The sequence below is a fragment of the Heloderma suspectum genome, chromosome 10 (assembly GCF_057233095.1).
Source record: "Heloderma suspectum isolate Gila_16-S chromosome 10, 16-S_ref, whole genome shotgun sequence".
In the NCBI taxonomy this organism is placed as follows: domain Eukaryota; kingdom Metazoa; phylum Chordata; class Lepidosauria; order Squamata; family Helodermatidae; genus Heloderma; species Heloderma suspectum.
In genome coordinates, this window is record NC_139467.1 from 28,731,732 (window position 1) to 28,752,079 (window position 20,348).

At 47.9% G+C, this 20,348-nt stretch overlaps 1 protein-coding gene across 4 annotated transcripts in view; it reads left to right on the forward strand.

Moving 5' to 3' along the window:
* The window catches only part of LOC146338016 (mitochondrial peptide methionine sulfoxide reductase-like), an 83,106-nt gene that overhangs the window by 58,344 nt on the left and 4,414 nt on the right, over window positions 1-20,348 (forward strand). The gene's annotated exons all lie outside the window — the stretch shown is intronic.

Here is a 20,348-nt window from a genome sequence, read left to right on the forward strand (position 1 = left end):
GCACCCTTGACATATCTCATTTATTTATTTGTTACATTTATATACCACCTTTTTTCCTCTTGCAAGGAACCCAAGGTGGCTTACATAGTCCTTCTCCTCTCCATTTTAGCCTCACAACAACCCCGTGAGGTAGGGTCAGGGGCTGGCCCAAATTCACCCAGTGAACTTCATGGCCGAGTGGGGACTAGAACCAGGGCCTCCCAAGTCTTAGTCCAACACCCTAACCACTACACCACACTGGCAGCGGCTCTCCAAGGTCTCAGGTAAAGGTCCTAGACAGTCCCACTACCTGAGATGTCTTAACTGGAGATACTCAGAATTGAACCCAAGACATTCAGTATGCGCAACATGTGCTCTACAGCTGAGCTACGGCTCCACCGGTGAAGTTATGTTGTTATTCCTGAGCCTGGTGCTAATTAACAAAACTGGTTATTAGTCGCTGTTCCCCATAACTAGAGAGGGCAGGTTAAATTAGTTCAGTCCGAATTTCTATACGAATTTACCTAATTTGCACTCCCAAACCAATAATCGAACTGGGATGCCTCTGTGCACCGAAGTTTGCCCTTTTTCCAAATTGTGATAAGAGTTCTCCACTCAAAAAATGTGTACAAAAATGTGTTCATTAGGGGAAAGCACACACAACAAAATGTGCACACTAGGGAAGAGTGTGCATAAACACGCATATATTTTTGGAAATTATGTACAAAAATGTTTTTTGCTGGAGAAAATAGCTGGTGAAAATGTGTATGTTAAAAAAGTGTGCACAATAATTCATAAATCAGGACATGTGCATGAAAATGCATATGAATTTCTGTGCGGATTTTTAAAACAAACAAACAAAAAGCATGTAGCCTGATGTGGAGCTCGGTCAGAATGAATGTAAGTTTGGAAAAATGAGAAACCAGAATCAAAAGGGACAGTTTCACTCATAATCCTCAGAGAAAGAGGTCAGTGGTTGTTCTGCAGCCATGAAGAGTATCCCCAGATGCATCCATTTGTTTATAATTGGGGGCTTTGTGTATGCCACAATCCTGCAGAAGCACAGAATAATGCCAGACAAGACCTTGCTTGCAAAATCCAGCTTTCTGTCTATCTTGCCTGCAAGTTTCCAGCCCTTATAGTTGTGAACATCGACTTAAAAGTGTATGGGAAACGAAGTTGGTTGAGACTCCAGAATATTCATAGCTGTGAAACGTTCCCCCTTGCCGACCATTTCTCGATACATGCCAAAGCCACCACCTCTTCCTCCAAAGCACTATCATTGTCTTACACTGACCTGCCAATGCAAATGTTCGCTTGCTAAGGTGGTACAGTCCTCTTTTGCACCTCTGTGCCACCTTACAGACCAAGGGGGCTGCTAATTGGAATGCCTTATATCAGCAAATCATGCCTCACATTAAAACTTGCCATCTGTGAGGATGGGATGGGCTGAAACGGATGCCCTCAGTTCACTACCCCATTTGTAGACACCGTAGCATCCTCTTCGGAGGCACTCTGGGAAGGACAAAAATGGACAGGAGCTGCTACCAAAACTCTGCTGCTAGTGCTGCTGTGTTACCAAAGTTGGCAGCTTTAAAACAATTCAAAGAAAAGGGGGGAAAGTAAGCCCCCCATCCACAATTGTATGCCCTCTTCTCTCCCCCTGCAACCTTTTCGTCTCCTCTCCTTCTGTTTTATTTCAGTAATCCACCTTGAAATGCACACACACACACACACACACACACATTCTGGCAAACCTTTGAACCAAAAGGAGACCAGGCGTAGAGAGATGGTTCTTTTTCACCGCCTGCCCATCTCGCAAGTCAAATATGCCGTGCCTCTTCCAGTTCAACTCTTGGCAGTTCTGGGGTGACACCATCAATGTGAATCTGAGTTGCATGTCCAGTGGTGATGAAACTACCATGCAATCCTTTTTCCATATGCCAAACTCTTCTTGGATCCCTTTAACCCAAATCTTCCACATTTGTCCTGATTTTAGAATCATAGAGTTGGAAGGGGTGTCAGAGGTCATCTAGTCCAACTCCCTGCCAAGGCAGGAGATCTGCTACTACAGCACTTCTGCTATGTGGCCGTACAGCCTCTGCTAAATACCTCTAGCGAAGGAAATTCCACCACTTTCCGAGGCCATCTATGCCACTATCGAACCATCTGGAAGCTCTTCCTACTGGTTAGTCGAAATCCACTTTCTTGTAACTTGAACCCATTGGTTTGGGTCCTGCCCTCTGGAGCAACAGAAAACAATTTTGCTCTAGTATCAATCATGTGACAGCCCTCCAAATATTCTAAAGGTGGTTATCATATCACCTGTTAATTGTCTCTTTTCCAGGCTAAACAACTCCTTCAACCTTTTCTTGTAGGACCTCATTAGGTCTCAGAGGTTTGGGGTTGCAGTCCAATTATTCCGTTTCCATCAAAACACTGTCAGAAAGGTGTCATTGCTTACGTTCAGGGTTTTCAGATATGTCTCCTTTTAAAGGGTTGTTCCTTGCACTTGGAAAAAATAATGCAAAGCCCTGGTGCCCTCCAGATATTTCAGTTGTTCCAAAATGAGTCCACACCTCTATTTTCTTTCCATACCCTAGTTAAACTGCCTTTCCCAACCTGATGCCCTCCTCATGTTTTGAACTACAGTTATCATAAGCCCCAGCTGGCATGGCTAATGGTTGGGGATTATGGGAATTATAATCCAAAACATCTGGAGGGCACCAGGTTGCCTACCCAGCCCTAAATGGTTTGTGTCCTGACTATCTCATGGCAGATCTTCTTCCTATCTGAACCTCTTTTGGAACTGAGGTCATGCAAATAAAGCCCCACTGAAATACCTCTAACTAAGGAAATTCCACCACTTTCCGAAGCCATCTGTTTCACTCTCTAACCATTGTGTGCAGATCCTAGGTTAGGTTCTGCAAGAAGCAGGGCCTTTTCTGTAGCGGCCCCAGAACACCAGAAGGTTTGGTGGTGTCCCTGGAATTCATCCATTGAAACTGATAAGTGCTAGAGTCAGGACTGAGCAAAATAAAGGACTTCTTCGTACAGCAACTAATTGATTTATAGAATTCGCTGTTACAAGCTGGTGTGATGGCCAGTAGTTTAGATGACTTTTAAAGGGGGCTTTGACAAATTCGAAACCCCATAGAGAGAAAGGGCTGTCAGTAGCTATTAGCCATGATGCCTGTATGAGGCAATTTATATCTGAATACCAGTTGCTGAGGGGCAACAGCAGCAGAGGAAAGCTGCCTTGATGCTCCGCTTTGAGGGCGTCCAGAAGCCATCTGGCTGGCCTTCGTGAGAAAGGGGGTGCTGGCCTAGATGGACCTTTGGTCTGATTCAGCAGGACTCTTCCTGCAGTCTTATGTTTGGAATGCTCTCCTTCTAGAAATTTGCTAGTCTCCCACCTCTGCCATCTTTTGAGAGTCAGGCAAAGACGTTTCTCCTCCAACTCTGCCTTTGGGATTTAAGCAGTTTTCCAGCTGTGCTGTTTTTTTGTTGCTTACATGTTTTGTTGTTTTTAATTTTTAATCCTTTTTACAACGCTGTCATTTGAGGCTTAGATTGCAAACCGTTTTGGAAAGCATGTGTTACAATCTAGAAATCCCCCAAATAAAATGGACCCAAGACAATCCACAGTTCCAAGTTTTGAGATTTTGACAAGTCTTCTTTACCTGAGATGCTGATGTGGCTTGTCAGCCAGACAGAGACACAGAGACGCATGCACGCAGATGCACAGAGAGAGACACACACCTATTCAGAGACATACACAGATGCAGAGACATACACACACACACACACACACACACACAGAAACACATATACAGACACGCAGAGACACACACACAGATGCAGAGAGACACACACTTGCAGACACACACATACACACACATACAAAGAGACACACCTACCGAGACACACAGAGACACAGACACCGACACACACACACACTCACAGACACACACAGAGACACACATACCAAGACACACAGATGCACACACATGCAGAGACATACACACACTCATAGACACACACACAAAGAGACACACATACAGGCACACTCACACAGAGAGACACACACATACAGACGCAGACATAGAAACACATACTGAGACTCTCTCTCACACACGCAGACACACAGACAGACACACACACTCAGAGAGAGGGAGAGAGAGAGGCCACTTACACAGACACACACAGAGACACAGAGAGAGGCACAAAGACACACACACGCACGCACGCACACACACACACACACACATATACAGAGACACACGGACACACACACACAGACTTTAAAGAGGCCAGGTTTTGTTTCTGTTCCCCCAGTGAAGAGACCCTGCCCCCTAAGCCATGCTCTGTAACAAAGGCAAGCAGAGTGAATATAGATAATTACTCCTTCAAGGCCATATATGTACTCTGGGATGGAAAAGAGGGATTGTGGCAGTGGGGCAGGGGGAGGAGACGTGTCGGTCTCCTTGGCAACTTGCCATCACAGCAATTGACAGCTAGGGAGCAAAGGTCATCGGCAAAGACAGGTGCAGCATCTCCCAGCCCCCCAGCCCTTTCGGAATGATTCATTGCCATAAGCGGTTTGCCCCCGGCCGCCATCGCAGGGAGAATTAAGGGCAACCCAGCTTAAAATTGGCACGTGCTGGGCAGACATTGGCATGTGTCTGAGGGGAGGAGGGGGGACATGGGGAGTGTTGTAGGCAGAGCTGGCTGAGCAGTGGGTCTCTGCCCAGGAAAGCGGATCCATGTCGGCAGGCCGGAGAAGAGGTGAGGTCAAGGGCAACCGGGGTGGCTTTGAACACCCTGCCCCTTCTTGGATTGAGCCGCTGAGAGCTGAGCATGGCTGGGCCGTGAGCCTGCCATCTCACAGGCGGACAGAGCCCCTTTCCAAGAATTAAGACAGAGGCGCACGGTTATTTGCATGCCTTTACACATATATCTCGGAGCCTGAAGTTCAAAAGGGAGGGATGAGTTGAAGAGGCCCCACTTAGCCAAAACACAGGCTAGCCAAAGCCAGACTGGGCCAAGGTGATCATAGACCAGCCTTCCCCAGCCTGGTGCCCTCTAGATGTTTTGGACTCGAACTGCCATCAGCCCCAGCCAGCATGGCCAATGGTCATGGGTGATGGGAGTTGTTGGCCAAAACCTGTGGAGGGCGCCAGGTTGTAGATCCTCTTAGCAACCCGATGAATAGAACTGAGGTTAGGGGGAGGGGGACCGTGGGTGGTGAGCAGAGGGGAGGGGGCAGCGGTTTTCCAGGGGAACCACTCCCAGTCTCATTCTGGACACAGCTCTCAGCAAAATAAAACATGTGTCTCTGGTCTAACATTTGGTGGGCCCCAGTGGAGGCTGGTGGCTCTGATGTCACCTTGGATAGCTCCTTTAGAGTTCTGACCGAAACCCGGAGGGGATTCACTGCCCCACCAACGTCAGAGCCACCAGCCTCCACTGGTGGCCCCCTCTCGTTGCAGTTCTAGCACTTCCCGCCTTGTGCCATGTCACTGCTGCGCCCTTCCACATCCTGTTGGCTTCGAGTTCCAGAGAGCCCTTGGGCAGGAGATCCTCAGCAGGCCCGCTTCCTCCATGCTTTCATCTTTCATTTCATTTCATTTCTTACATTTCTGTACCACCCAATAGCCAGAGCTCTTTGGGAGGTTTACGAAGTTTAAAACCCTAGAAATACAATATAATAACATCATAGAAAACCATTTGCATACAAAAATGTGAAACAATTTTGCACAAGCAACAATAAAACCCCCCAGGACCCGTTAAAAAAACTTATATGCTGGCAAATGCCTGGGAGTAGAGGAAAGTCTTAACCTTGGGCCGGAAAGATGACAATGTTGGCGCCAGGTGGGCCTCACTGGGGAGAGTGTTCCATAATGGGGGGCACCACTGAGAAGGCCCTGTTCCTTGTTACCATCCTCCGAAGCTCCCTTAGAGGAAGCACTCGGAGGAGGGCCTCAGATGGAGATTGTAGTGTATGGGTAGGTTCATACCAGAAGAGGTACTCCATCAGGTATTGTGGCCCTGAGCTGCTTAAGGCTTTGTAGATCAAAACCAGCACCTTGAACTGGGCTCTTCTGTTCCTGCTCTCAATTCACTTGCCTTCTCCCTCTGCGCTCTGTCTATAGAACCGCCTGTAGATAGAGCGCCAGAGAAGCAAAGGGTACTGCTCTGTCTCCTCACTCTGATCATGTGAACAGGCAGCGACAAAGGAAGAGGAGCAGCAGGGCCAGAAGGTGCCAGGGCTGATAGTGGGCATTGGCAGGTGCCCCTAACGCCCATCCCTGACACCAGCCCTACTTTCCATGGCATGTGCTTGGATACAGAGTGTGGCTTGTTCATTCCTTCGGTCCATAAGGCCCAACTGCCTGACTAGATGGGGTTAGGCAGCTAGCTTGCCACCTCAAGTTGCTGTGGCTTGACCTGTTTTGTAGCTGTGGCCACTTCTGGAAGCACATATTTCCTGTATTGGGCTCTGTAGTGGCATCATGGTTTGGAACGGGTTGGGCTATGGAGTGACAGCCCTGGTGCAGCCCAAAGGACGTCTTGGTCTCATTCCTAGCAAATGGCTCATGCCACTGGAGAGAGCAGGACGCGTGAGTGTGTATAGGGAGTCATGTGGGAAGATTTCCCACAGATTCCGTATACACTAGGGATTCGGAACCTATGGTCCGTGGGCCCGGAAGGCCACTGGGGTTCCCCATCTGGCCTGGCAGCTTCTCTGCCTGCTCCCCTCTGTCCCGGAGGGAAGAGCTCATATCTCTAATCCCTTCGTTCTGTACATGCAGGTCCCTTTTACACATACAGTGGAACAAGGTGGTAGAATGGCCTGAGCCACGTCAGACTATTGGGAGGGGTTGTCACCATGCTGAAGAGTCCCCAGTGTTAACGGACTTCCTAAAAATGGAAAACAAGTTTATCAGGGGTTAGAGTGGGGCTAGAATCTTTCTCCATAATGTGTTAGTTTTCTTCTTCCAGGGCGATATATGGAGTGGGGAGGGGAACAGTCAAAAGTGGTATGCCCCACCTGTAGCTTGAACTGGTATAGTCCATTCTACCACCTCAGAATGGTAGGGGGAAGAACAGGACCTTCCAGACCCCAGTAGGCGACCACATTTATGCTCAAATGGAGCCGACTGCTTAATCCTTCTGCCCATAGTGGGTGTCCCTCCCTGAGAGGGGCTACCTCTTTGCCACTCTCGCCACTTCCCATTCTCTCATCTTCTCCCTCAGGGGCCAGTCCCTGCCACGGCCCAGAAGGAGCAGGCAAGGGGAAGCTGCTGCTGCTAGTGCTTCTTCTTGCTTTTGTCTCTGCTCATGTTTGTGCAGAGGCAGGGCCAGCCCTACCATTAGGCAGAGTGAGGCTGTTGGCTCAGGCGGCAGATGCTGGGAGGTGGCAGCAAAGTGCTGGAGGAGAGCCAACAGTGTGCCTGTAGGCCTGTTGAGTTAGCCTGCAGCCTTCAAGTGCAGTGGAGGATGCTGCTCAAGAAGAAACAGATTCATTTGCCACTAGAGTTGGCTTTTGTACGTGGAATGGGAGCGGGCGCCTTCTTGTTCATTGTCTCAGGCAGCAAAATGTCTTGGGCCAGCCCTGCGGAGAGGGCAACTGAACATGCAGCAGCAACAAAGAGGAGCAGGCCAACAGTGGACCTCCTGCTGCCGGGTGGGCCTTGGCAGATGCCTAGTGATGTCGACTCCTGATGGAGTCTACGTTATCATTTTGTTTGTAAATAGGCTGTATTCTGTAATAAATCAGTATACCTTCTCTCATCCGTCTGTCTGTCTGTCTGTCTGTCTGTCTCATCTATCTATATCTACCTATCTATCATGTATATATACATGCACACACACACACACCCCACACCAAACCCATCTAGGGTTTTTTTCCCCCCTAAACAAAACCAGATATTTGCCTTAATACAGTACAGTACAGTCTGTACTGTACACTATGTACTGCTGTACCTAGCTGAGAAGTGACAGAGAAACACTGGTCAGCACCAGAGAGAGACTTTGCATGGCCCCACAGACCTCGATATGGAATTGGATTTGCTCTCGGACCACACAATTGATCCATCTCAGGGCTGTCTGTTCCCCATCCTAAGCGACTCTCTAGAAATTTCCTCCAGCACCGTCTGTTCCCCATCCTAAGCGACTCTCTAGAACAGAGCTTTCCAAACTGTGTGTCGCGACACATTAGTGTGTCACCGGCAGTGTGTAGGTGTGTTGCGCGAAAATTGTGTGGAAGGGCCCCGCGGAGTTTGCTTCACTTGGTCCCTCCCCCGGAACTTCCTACAGCAGCTAATGTTAAAGCAGCTTAGCTGCTAAGGCTTAGGTACTTTAACATTAGCTGCTTTAGGATCACGTGGCGTCTTGATGCAGGACGCACGTGATTGGCGGCGTTGGAGCAGTACGGCAAGGAGTGTGGAGAATTCGAAGTTAGCAGAGCAATTAGTTGAGCAATTTGCAATCAGCTCTGGTGAGAGGCTTCCCATGTCCTCGGTGCGGCTGCAGGGCAGCAGGGGAGAACAACGGCCCGCTGGACGCCCCCAGAGCAGGGAGGGCTGTGCCGGGCAGGCAAGGAGCTTCGAGCCTGCGCTCCCCAGAAAGGTAGAGGTGCGGGGTGAAGAGAGGGGAAGGGAGGCACTGCCCTGGGAGCAGAGCTCGGCCGACACCAGCGCGGAGAAGTGGCAGCGGCCACCAGCCCTGTGTGGTTTCGGGCGTGCCCTTCACTGACTTCTGCACCGTGCTGCCGCGCGGCCAGGCCAAAGTAACACACAGGTGGAAACACCACCTGGGATTGCACCAAGTGGGCTGTCTGCCATCTTGGCCAGTCAGAACGGAGCTCAGTTGATTTCTGCCATTTATTTTTATTTTTACTCTGCTGTAATTGTGGATTAACCACCCACCGGCAGTGTTCCACCGGAGAGTGCTGGAACTGGACTCTGGACATAGGCATTGCAAATATTTACAGCAGTATAGCCTTGTAGTGAGACATATATATATTTACACCATTTTTGTTGGACTTTTGCTTCTCTACTTCATGTGTTTTTGCAGCTGAGCTCCTACCTGGACCTGGAAATGGTAAGTAGTTATTGGTGTTATTCAACTTTTTAAAATTCTTGCACATATTTACATACTGTTACTCATAAATGACAACAATGTATGTTATTATCTTACAAATCATATATTTTAAAAAATATAAATGAAAGGTTTTCATGAGATATGTTGTATTCCCATACATTTTGTTATTACCATTTATGTATGTGTCCGTATCTCTTATAACGGGTTAGTTTAACCTCCGGTTTGCTAGTAAAACTGAGTTACCATGTCACGAAATGATGCATGTCTAAAAAGTGTGTCACCAACATGAAAAGTTTGGAAAGCTCTGCTCTAGAAATTTCCTCCACCACCGTCTGTTCCCCATCCTAAGCGACTCTCTAGAAATTTCCTCCAGCACTGTCTGTTCCCCATCCTAAGCGACTCTCTAGAAATTTCCTCCAGCACCGTCTGTTCCGCATCCTAAGCGACTCTCTAGAAATTTCTTCCAGCATCGTCTGTTTCTCTGCTAAGCCACAGCATTCGGTTCTCAGATGCATTCCTACCAACCAGCATCACAGCCTTGAACATGTGCCAAGAGTTGCATTGGGGCAGTCCAAGCATCTGTCCGGGCTTCTCAATGCTGACGGGCTGCATTTTGTTGCCCCAGCAAGCAATGGGCCAGTGACTCTGGCACTTAGAGCAGAATACTGTCCGTAGGGTGTCTCTGGCTATGTGGCAACATAGCTGAGATCAGAATCTGTCTCAGTCTTGGGGATCCCAAGTGACATGTGCAGCTTCACACCGGCAGGCTTGCTTCCAACGGCCCATTAGACATGCTAAGCTATTCCCCGCCAGGGAGAAAAATATTCAGTAGCCCCCATCCCAGAGGGCAGAGGGACAGCATGCTGCCTCTAGGAACAATCTGTTATTTATATATTCTGTTCCTCCGTGGAACCTAAATACCAGACACTTGCTCCCTGCTCCCTGGAGGGGCCCCTAGAGCTTAGCTCATCCAAGGCCTGCTTGAGGCAGAAGAAATATCTTAGCATTTATTAATAGCTTCAAGGGAAGGTGCACCTCCTTGTTGTCCAGACCCACCTGGGATCCTGTCTCAGTAGCTCAAACACCGTTGTCTTTGCCCGTGGGAAGACTTTCCCTTCCTTACTCAAAGGATCTGATTGAAAGAAGAGCTGAGGCAAAATGGTACTTCCCAAATTTTGTGCTTCGTGTTCGACCACAGGACAGAACTCTTCCAAATTTGCACACAAAAGTCTCTGAAACTGGAAGTGAGCTTGAATTGAAACGCTTGGCTATTTCGAAGACGTTTGTCCAGTAGCACCAGATTAAGACATCAAGCAGGCACTCTCAGATTTTTCACTCATGCCATTCTGGTCCCTGTTCTCCCAGTATTCATAATTCCAAGTTGCAGGCAATCCAAAATGGTGCTGGCAGCCCACTCTCCACCTTTGGAGAACAAACAGCAAAAGAAAAACCATGGAACCTCAAGAAGGGCTGGAGCTTGGCTGCCATTTTGAATTTCCAGGATCGCAGAGACTTGATTTGTTGACAGTTCTGGGAAGAGGGGAGGGGCATTTTAATGTGTTCTTTATTGAAAATGTTTCTGAATCACCCCTCTACTCAATGAGTGCTTGCAGCAATTTACAATAAAACCATAAACACAATACAATAGACCAATTCCAAACACAACTAATAAAATACGGAACAATAAAACGGGAACCTTCTAAAATGGCAGATCAATACTTTTTTAAAATCAGCCATCTAAAGGCCATTAATGAAGGAACCAATCTAACCTCCATGATGTCATGTCCCCTAGTCCTGAGGCTGCACAGTACCCTGAGGATGACACAGATTCAGACTGGTCACAGGTCACCCCACTTCTGGGGGAGCCCTTGGCACCCCTTTCTACACATTCTCAGCCTCAGGATATAACTCTCCCATTAAGTGACTCTGAGGATGACTCCCCTGCAGATTCTCACGTCCCTCAGCCACACAGGAGCATGAGACTGCAGGAACAGATAATGGATCTTTAAGAACTACAGAGCATCCAGCAGGGCTGGAGACCCTGAAAGACCAAGCTCTGCTAGGCTTCTTAAAGCCTCTGTTGACTGCAGTCCTTTGCTGGGACAACAGCTCCTTATGGGAGAGTACTCCAGCCAGCACTTCCTGCAGTGTGCTCTCCAAGGTTCTGCCTTGGGTCCTGCCTTGCATGATATGACCCAGTGAGCACCCAGTTGCAGTCCATTTCCCCTGGGCCTCATATGTAGTCAGGACACGTGAAAAAGGAGTTCCATGCCATTGCACAGAAGGCCCTGTTTTGGGCTCCCACCAGCCTCACTTCTCCAGGAGGTGGGGCAGATACGTAACAGGGCCTCAGATGGTGATCACAGGCTCTTGGCAGGCTCATTGGTGGACTCTAAGATATCCTGGACCCAAGCCATTTCACTCGCACCCCCTGCTTTCCCTCCCTCATCCATAGACTTCTGCTTCACTGAGACTGCGGTGTAGTCTTGTGGTTAAGAAACTGAACTATGAAACCAAAAGCCCTGGTTCAAAATGCACCTCCGCCAAGAATTAACTAACTTACTTGCTCCAGGGCTGAGTGCAAAGTGCTGTCCTGCTGCCCTCCCACCACCCAATATAAAGAACATAATGTTTACGTTCTTTATATTCAGCCTTCCCCAACTGGAGTTCCTCCAGAAGTGTTGGACCTCAACTCCCAGGATCCCGGACCATTGACCATGCTGGCTGGGGCTGATGGAAGTTGAAGTCCACAGCATAGAATCATAGAATCATAAAATAGTAGGGTTGGAAGGGTGCTGTGGGATGTCTGCTTCTGTGGACCAGCAGTGGTGGATCAACCTCCTAGCCTGGGCAACCTGAAGTCCTTGGCCTAATTTCATGTGGTCCTCAGCCTAATTTCAAAAGCCCCCTGCATGTGATCAGTTCAGACCTGTGGTAAGAGTGAGCTGTCCCTTCCCTGGCAGCCTGCAGTATAGGAAAGAGAGAGATAGAGAGAAGGAGGTGACCTTTGGCTCTGGTCATAGGCACCATTGGCTCTGACCCTGCTTACCACTGACATACAGCCTCCAAAAGATTACCCACAAGGTAATTTGGCCCTCAACAGAAAAAATGTTCGCCCACCCTTGTCCTAGACTGATCCCATTTTCCTGCACTTTTCCTGAGTTGGAATAGATAGTCTACAAGGCTTGCTTTGGTACCTCCAGTATCAGAGGCAGTATGCCTATGTACATCAGTTGCTGGCGAACATGGGTGGGAGGGTGCTGTTGCACTCACGTCCTGGTTGTGGGTTTCCTGTGGGCAGCTGGTTGGCCACTATGTGAACAGAATGCTGGACTAGATGGACCCTTGGTCTGATCCAGCAGAGCTCTTCTTTTGTTCTTATGTTCCCCAACTCTGCAATTCTACCAGAGTCTGAGTGGCATACATGTAGGATCATACCCTTGATCTCCATATTCCTAACTCTGGAATAATCAGAGATTAATCTGGTGTGGATAAGTATGCCCACTTCACTGGTAAGCAGGATTTGAAGGGGTGAGAAAATCTACCCATTTCACAACAGTGCTTGTGAGGACAACGGGGTGGTTGAAGGGTGCTAAGGTATAACTCATTCTCGACAATAGCTGACCTTGGCTATTCACCTTCGGTTGCTCATTGGGCTTGGTTTGCTGCTTCTCCCTTGCTAGTAGAACAGCAATCAATAGGTTAGTAGGGAATGGCCAAGAGAAGTCAGAAGAGAGAATGCCCCCTTTCTGACTCAGCTAAGATCCAGCAGGGCTTTCCTTACGCTCTTATGCGTCAGGCCAATGGTCTGTCTAGCCCAGTATTGCCTGCTCTAGCTGTCCAAGATCTCAGGCTGAGTGGTAGCGGTCTGCAAGCTGAGGTCCATGTTTTATGGAAGATGTCAGGGATTGAACCTAGGACTGTGTGTCCCATCACTGAATCGTGTCCCCTCTCTCAAATTTTGCTTTCAGGAACCATATCTCTGCTCCCCCTCAGCTAGGAGGATCACAGAATGCTGAATAGGCTAAAACGTGATCTGTGCCAGAGGGGACTCACCCTTTACATGCCAGCGAAAACTCGGTGGCCAACCCAAGCAGCGTTGCTGTTGTGATGGCTGAGAAGCAGGGGCAGTTTAGGGAAGTTTCTCTTGTTCCTGGGGCTGGAGGGTTGTAGATCAAAGAAGTGGGTCCCCCCCCCAATTAGTCCCACCACCCTAACCCACCCTACCCCAGCTTGGTGCCTTCCAGGGCTGAGGGGCCATCTGCAAAGTGCCCCCCTGCGGGGACCTCCTCCCACCACCTTTTTAATGTTTAAGTTGTGTGCGTGGGTGTGTGCTCCCAGGATCACTTGCCATAGGCCATGCTGGCTGGGAATGATGGGAGCTGCAGTTCAACACATCTGCAGGGCACCAGGCTGGGGAAGGCCGTCCTAAGCCCAGTGGAGACTGGCAGCTCTGATTTCGGTGGGGCTGCGAATCCATTCTGAGTTTCTGTCAGAGCCAGCCAGAACTCTAAAGGAGCTAACCAAGGTGCTGAACCCTAGCTCAGACTAGGTTCAGCACCTTGGATAGCTCCTTAAGCATTCTGGCTGAAACCCAGAATGGATTCACAGCCCCACCAAAATCAGAGCTACCAGCCTCCGCGGCCTAAGCCTTTCCTGCCAATGGGGAAAATCTGAAGAAGATAAAAACAAAGAAAAGAAAAATAAATCCCTTAGCATCTCTAACCCCTATATATTCATTCTGTATCACAAGCATGCATGCATGCTCTCCCCCCCCTTTCTCTCTCGCTCCACCCCTTTCTCTCTCTCTCTGCAAGACTGACTGCCATTGCTCTTTTGCTGTCGCAGCTTCTCTGCCAACACCAGGCCCAGCTGGGTTCCAGTTAATTAACTGTGTTGTCTTATCGGCTCTCTTGCACGCAGCATCCGTGCTGCATGTGAATTAACTCTGCCTGCGATAAGCCTCATTGTTCTGAGCCCTGGAGATCCACATGCCTTCTCTCTCTCTCAGATTCCCCACCACCACCCCCATTGCTTCCCGAGATGCACAATCAAGGTTCCTTTGGCTGGAAAGTCTCCCTGGCTGGCAGCGGCTTCTTTCGAAGTGGGCAGCATTGTTAATTGCAGTTAAAAGAGAAGGCTGCAGAGCTGCGCTGTGTTCCCCCCCACCCCCTACACACACACACACACACACACACACACCTCCCAGTGTAAATCCCACCCTCCTCTCAACCAATTGCTGGGCTCTTTTTGCTACCTTCACTTCCCTAGGTGCAGCCTCCAAAGAGGAGTGGAGAGGAAACGGCTACACTTGATTGAGGCCTGAGTATTGCTAAGAAAAAGCAGAAGGGGAAGGGGAGGTTAGCAGTAGGCCAGTCCCTCCTAACCCATCCTGTGTAAGTAGTGGAGCCATTAGAGTGAGACTTTGGGGCAGATGTCTGGGGGCCCACTTAGCAGAATGAGTAAAAAAAGGTAAAGGTGTCCCCAACCAGTCGTGTCCGACTCTAGGGTGCGGTTCTCATCCCTGTTTCTAAGCCGAAGAGCCAGCGCTGTCCGAAGACGCTTCCGTGGTCATGTGGCTGGCATGACTGAACACCGAGGTGCACGGAGCGCTGTTACCTTTCCCGCCGAGGCGGTACCTATTTATCTACTTGCAATTTCTTGCTTTCGAACTGCTAGGTTGGCAGAAGCTGGGACTGAAGACGGGAGCTTACTCCGTCACGCAGCACTCGGGTTTCGAACTGCTGACCTGCCAACCTTCCAGTCTGCAGTTCAGCGTCTTAACCACTAAGCCACTGCGGCCCTTGTAGTAGAATGTAGTAGAATAAGTAACACCCCCCCTCAAATTTTGATGTAAGTGCAGTAATATGCATTACCATCTAAAGTGTGGGGAGTGGCCCCATAAAACCCTTATGTCTAGAGTCTAAAATTCCAAGACATTTTGCTGCCTGAGGCAAAGAACAAGATGGCACCCCCTCCCATTCCATATTCTTTCTTCGAGGCTGAACATCTTTCTTTAACACCGATGGATGGGATAGCATCCTCCGCCACACCTGAAGACAGCAGGCTAGCTTAGGGGGCATAGGGAAGGTCACGTGGCACACAATTTTCTCCAGCATCGCCTTGCTGCTGCCTCCCACCATTTGCCGCCTGAGCCAACTGCCTCACTTTGCCTAATGGGAGGGCCGGCCCTGTAAAATTCCCTACTGTGTGCACTACTGTGTGGAAGGAAGTAATTTCAATGGAAATTATTACCATTCCGCTCAAGCTTTGTTTAGGGTGAGGTTGAAAATGTTGGCAGTTCTGAGTGATTTTGAATGGTCCCGGAGGTCACAGATGGAAGCAGTGGGTGTTTGCTTGTCAGCAGCAACACTGCTATCCATGGGGGGTGGCTGTGGACCACTGCCATTTTAATTGCCTACAATGGCCTCATGTAGGATTGTTCCAAAGCATTTGTGGTTAATGTAAAATGGTGGGCAGCTGTGTTAAACCCAAGCCTATGGAAAGAGAACTCACAGTCCCAAAGTACTAACGGGCCCTGTCAGGGTATTAGGACCCCAGCCACTGCCTGAGGATGCCAGATGGTGGCGCCAGCCCAAAGTCTGAAGACTACTTTGAAGCTTCAGCTGTTGCAAAATATGCTGGCTTCAGGTGAGAGCAAGGCACTATGAGCACACTCCATCTCATTTCTCTTCTGTTTTCACTCCTCCTTTGCCTTCTGTTTCAGTCTTTTATTTTAAACTTTTATTTTTAATATGCAAATATAACAGAAGAAGAAATAACAACAACAAAGTCAGTTCACAATAACATTAGCCAGAATTCAACACTTGCATCTTAAATCCAGGGCGGGCAACTTGTAGTCCCCCAGATGTTTTGGCCTAGAACTCCCATGATCCCTTATCATTGACTGTGCTGACAAGGGCTGATGGGAGTTGTAGGTTGAAACACCTGGAGGGCCACAAGTTGCCCATTCCTGCCTTAAATATATACATTCATGTAAGCAGTCCATATATCTGAATGGTACCCAAGCAAGACCGATGATGATAGGATATATATTCACATGCAGAGAAAGCAGTAAGATCTTCAAACCAGTGAATGATAGGTAGTTGGTGTTGATCCTTCTAAGCTTGCAATATAGATCTTCTTTGCCTTCCTGGAGATTTTTTTTTTTTTTTTTTTTGCATGCTGGTCTTTAAACTATAAATCCTTAAACAGCTTGAGCTGAATACATGAAAGACTTCCTGATTCCCCCCTCCCCTGCCCGTTTTTTCCTGTTGCATTTTCTTATATTTACCAAGAGCACCCCTATAATCATTCTGACTGTGTTTCAGGTCCCGGGATGAGGATACAAAAAGGTGTTTTTGAAAGCTAAGCCAGAATCCTAGAACTCCCCTTCCCCTGGGAGGCTCTCCAAAATCTGAACCTGGGCATTTTTGAGAATCTCTCTGGGATGCACCTCCTTTTTTGGACTGGCACTTGATATGGTCAGGGCTAGCAAGCCTTGCACAGAGTATTCTTAATTTGGTATTTATTTTTAGTCAGAGTTTTCCTGGTTTTGATTATCATCAGTGAAGATCCAAAGAAGTACCACATTTGCACAGAAAATAACCCCATCCATAGCCAGGTTGTGTTCTGATTTTATTTATTAGTTACATTTCTATACCGCCCAATAGCTGATGCTCTCTGGGTGGTTCACAGCAATTAAAACCACAAAATATAGCATAAAATACAACATAAAATTTCAAAGTGTAGAACTACAGTATAAAAGTAAAACCAGAATGAAACCTAGCAGCAATGCAGATATTTAAAATTCAATAAGAGATTTAAAACAGAGCTAAAAGACTAAAATGCCTGGGAAAATAAAAAAGGTCTTCATCTGGTGCTGGAAAGAGCACAGTGTAGGTGCCAGGCAAACTGCTCATTTTGCTGCAGCAGTTCCTGCTGCTGAAGAGGCAACCCACTCCTTTGCTGGCACTGTGGCTTGTCTCTTCAGCTATGAGAACCAGTTTGTCCCTTTGAGGATGAGAAGCACAACAGCAGACAGTAAACCTCTGTTTTGTGTCTGGATATCTCTCCTGTGCATGTATATTCCTTTGATGGGTCCTGGCCAGAGTTGTCAATGGGGATTGCAAATAACCCTCTCATCACACCAATTTTGCCTGCTCAGAATAGTCGATCTGTAGTGGCATGGGCACACCTGCCCCTAAATACTCACAACCCTCTTGCAATTCATTTTGAGGCATTTTGTGTTACTGCTTTGAATTATTGTTATTTTTATAGGTCTGTTGCATAGCAAATGACTGTCCTCCTGCACTATCTTTATTCGGGTTCAAAACGGTGGTTTTTGTGTTTCGGAGCTCAGACCTCTGCCTTGTTTTCAGTTCCTTGACTACGTTGCTGAGCCTCATCAGTTTGCCTTCTGCGATATGGGTGCTGGAGCAGAAAACTGGGTTCAACAGGGTGGCTTTGTGGTTTCGAGCTCCAGCCCCTTCTCTGCCTTGTACTTAGGTTTTGGGGCAAGTTATTTTTCTTTTAGTCTCACCAGTGTCCCTTCTGGAAAATGAGTGTTTTGTGACTGGCCATCCCCCCACCCCCAGTGAGTCAAATTCCAGCTTGTGGGGAGTTATTTAGATAGGGGAATTGTTCAAGAGAAAGGCAAAATCCCTGCTGCTCCAGTAACTAACATCTGTCTGTCTGTCCGTCCGTCCATCCAATTTATGAGTCACCCAGTAACTGAAGCCCTTAGGACAACAAGCATAATAAAAACAAGTACAAAAACGAATGATAAAAACACACTAAGAGAGCAATCCTATGGGCCCTAGACAGCGTCAGGGGGAGGGGGGCATAGGATAGTTCAGATTCCTGGATCCAAGGTTGGAGACAGCTCTGATCTCAGGCCCAGGAGTCCAAGCTCCCCACCCCCTCCCCCTTGCAGCTGGCATGGAAAGAACTGAGCTGGCCGCCTCTCCAAGGTCAGAAAAGCAACCTTGGAAGGAAGGTAAAGGGGGTGTTCCTGTGGGCAGGGAGGGGACTGGGGAGGCCACCATATGAAGAATCCTCCAGCCTTCCCAGCCTCTTTCCCTCCTCCTCCCTGATGGCTCAGCTAAACAGGTGAAAAAGCCCATCTAGCTGAAATGCAGAGCAGGAGGAATTCGGAGGCTTACAGCCATCTCCATAGGATTGTGCCCTAAAATAATTTTTCAAAAGTTTTAAAAGCAGCAACAAATAATAATTCTTATTCTTGATGATGATGCAACAAATTCTGCAGTTGAATAGCTACTAACCTAGGAGTAAGTCCCATTGAACTCAATGGGATGTACTTTTGAGTGGGAATGTATAGGATTACACTGTACAAACCAAAACCTCGGAAGATCCAGTTGTGAATCTCCTGCATCTTGTGTAGCTCTGTCTTCCAGAGCTAAGTGATCTGGATCAAGGGGGCTTCCAGACGGACAGCTCCTATCACTGCCAGTCAAAAGGGACTCTGCATCTATTCCATCTTTCCCTCCTTAATAGATTGTCTGTGGTTAGAAGAAAACCAATTTTTTGGTTCTGTTTTTGTTTGTTTGTTTTGGTTTTTTGAAAGTCACAATAAAAATTGATGAAGAGAAAGAACAAGGAAGGAAGGAGGGAAGGAAGGAAATCAGAAGGAAAACCCAGGATGGCTACAAATGGAAGATAACGTTGCCTACACCCCACCCCCCCAAATCCCATGAATGAAGCAGGGTGTTGTCACAATCAAAGCCCCATCTAAAAGCACCCCAAGAGTTGGGTTGGGGGGGATTTTGGAATCCAAGACCACACCAAGCAGTGGGAACGGCTCTTTTCTCGGGAAGCTACCCATCCTACTCTTTTGCCTCTATGTTTCTTTCCTTCTCAAGAGCCCAGAAGATCTTCCTTCCTTTCATGGGCAATCCTTTGGGGTTAGGGAGTAGTCAGAAGAAGAACTGAGAAAGAAGAGGGGGGGTCTTGGTCGCCCCCATGTGTCCACTTTAGGGCACTGCAACCCTTGCTCATTGTGGACCCATTGTGATGTTTTGAGCCAGAAGAAATCCTTAAAAACAAAACAAACAAACAAAAAACCCGACAACAACCCCACAGCTTATTCGTTATTAGAGCTTTGTGTTTGCTCTTGCTTTTTAAAGATTGGCCAGTACTGCAATAAGATGCTTGTGTGCATCCCGGACAAAAGCTGGGGCCAAAGTCTTGAGCTTTTCCCTGGTTGCTGAATGTAACAGGAAACTATCTGCGGTATGTGGTCATGCATTTATTACAGTTACAGCCCACATTTCTGATGAGTGTGATTGCACAGCTATAGCTCAGTGGTAGAGCACCTGCTTTGCACACAGAAGGTCCCAGGTTCGATCCCCAACAACTCCAGGTAGGGCTAGAAAAGAATCCTGCTTAAAAACCTGAAGACCTTCAGCCAGTCAGTGTCAACAATACTGGGCTGGATGGACCAGTGGTGTGAGTTGGTATAAGGCAGCTTCCTGCATCCCTGTTGCATATGGGAGCAAAGCTATTGGTGCATGTAGGGTGGAACAAAACATAACAAGAGAGCCCTGTAGGATGAGACCAGTGAAAGCCGGTTGCTCCAATTTCATTGGGGCTATGAATCCATTCCAGGTTTTAGTCAGAACCAGCCAGAACTCTAAAGGAGCTATCCAAGGTGCTGGACCATAGGTCCTTTAGAATTCTGGCTGGTTCTGACTGAAACCCAGAACAGACTCACAGCCCCACCAAAATCGGAGCCACCAGCCTCCACTGGATAAGACTGAAGGTCAGTTTGCATCCTGCTTCCCAGCATGGCTAGCCAGATCACCACCGGAGGTCCACAAACAAGGTGTGAACAAAGATGGGTGAAAAGTTCCTTGGTTTCACATTTCAATGCAAACTTCCCAAATCCCCACTTCCCAAACCTAAAGAGGAAGCGGGATGCAGTTTGCCATTGAAATCTGTACATTTCTGGTTTGCAATGCAGTTTGCCCCCCCACCCCCCAAAATACTGCACAAAAAATGCATACATTTAAAAACAGAAAAGAGATGCACCCAAATTGTGTGCATGCACTTCAAAAAATGTACACAAAAAAACCCTTTATTCATTGGAAAATTGCTTGGAAAAATGGTTATGTTTGCAAAAAGTGCACACAAAAATAAACACATTTTTAATGCATACATTTTTTTCATTTCATACAAAAATGAAAAATGTACATTTCAACGTGCCCTGAAATGTGTGCATTTCAAAAGCACGCACACAAATG